Here is a 1,866-nt window from a genome sequence, read left to right as displayed (position 1 = left end):
GCCAGAACAAACAAACAAGCCAGGGTAGATAATAGTATTTGATGCAAATTTCCTGCGCTGTTTTGCAGATGTGAAAACCCCCCACCAAATGGAAAAACTACTTGCTGACCATGAGCACAGACCCCCAGGCCTCCTGGAGCCTAAGGACTGATAATCTAACCCCTGTGACACCGCCCTGCTGCCTCACCATCAGCCCATCACAGAATAGTGCATAAGCTGACAGTACCCTGTGACAGCCCCGCCTCACCTGCCCTTTAAAAATGCTTTGCCAAAGCCCTTCAGGGAGCTTGAGACTTTTCAGGGCATGAACCGCCTCATCTCCTTCATGGTCTTGCAATAAACTTTTCTCTGCTCCAAACTCCTTATTTAGTTTTGTTATGTTGTAATTGGTCTCATAGACCAATTCTATGGTCCTGTAACACGGAAGAGCAAAATCCGACTCCATGTTGGATCTGTTTCTTTTACTTTAACCTTTGCTACTTGAACCTTTGCTTTTCATTTACTTTTATTATTATAATCATACACAATGGCCTGCCTCAGGGAACCCTACCCCTCTGCCTGAATGTTAAACTGAAGGACCTTTGTTCAGCTCTCAGGGAGACAATCTGACCCTGCCCACCTGTGAATGGCTGCAGCAAAGAAGAAATTGACACATCCCCTCCCCCATGCTGGCCAAGCCAGGAGATATTTTGTGAAATTAATGGCCTTCTTACTTTACTTGCTCAACTCTTCCCCCTCTCTGTTCTGTAAAAGAAACTGGTATCCAGACCCCGATAAGATTTTTCGGGGAGACGCTAGTCTGTCATCTTCTTGGTCTGCTGGCTTTCTGAATAAAGTCGCTATTCCTTGCCTGAATACCTTGTCTCCCTATTTACTGGCCTGTCCTGTGACGAGCAGAGTGAGCCTGGACTTGGTAACAGTCTCAGAGTGAATTAGGAAATTCCCTATGCTTCTACTGCAGTATATTGTATCTATATTCCAGAATATTTTCTGGAATGATAATTGGTAGTACTTCTTTTTCCAATGTTTGGTACATTTATCAGTGAACTTATCTGGGTTTGAGGTTTTATTTGTGGGAAAGTTTGCATTGCAAATTTAATTTAAAATACATAGGTTATTTCTATTCAGCTTATTTATTTATTCTTGATTAAACTCTAGTAGTTTGCATCTTTTAAGAAATTTGTCCATTTCATCTAAGTTGTAGAATATATTGGCATAAACTTGTTCATGATATTCTCTTATACTTTTAATATCTGTAGAACCTGTAGTGATGCCACTTCTCTCATTGCTGATATTGGTCATTTCTTCTCTCTCTCTCTCTCTCTTTTTCTTTTTTTTCCTGATCAGTTTGGCTAGAGCTTTATCAAGTTAATTCAGTTTTTCAAAGAACGAGCTTTTGGGTTCATTGATTATCTCTATTGTTTGCCTATTTTCTATTTCATTGATATCTATTCTAAAATAAGCCTACCTGCAGGTAGACCACTCACCACCATTTTTATTTTTCAGACATTTATCTGAAACTTTTCCAGTCACCAAGGTAAATGGTGACTAAGCAAGTGTCACCAGCTATAGTTTGGGTGTCCTGGACGGAGCCATCTGATACAGATGATACAGATCTTGATAGAGTGTGAGACAGATACAGAGATTCCTGAAGGAGGGTACCAGGCCTATTGGGGCAATCCCACAGCAGACGTCTAAATAGAGGACTGTGGAAGCCCGGAGAAGAGAGAAAGCAGTCCCAGCAGAGTGCTTCGCGCAAACATTGGGCGGGTAACCCTATTATGTGACATATCTAGAGAAAGCAATTTAAAATAGATGACAAACACATTCCATCAGTCCCTAGAATGGGAGGTGGGGTTGTCAATC

The sequence above is a fragment of the Delphinus delphis genome, chromosome 7 (assembly GCF_949987515.2).
Source record: "Delphinus delphis chromosome 7, mDelDel1.2, whole genome shotgun sequence".
In the NCBI taxonomy this organism is placed as follows: Eukaryota; Metazoa; Chordata; class Mammalia; order Artiodactyla; family Delphinidae; genus Delphinus; species Delphinus delphis.
Note: the sequence above shows the minus strand (reverse complement) of the source record.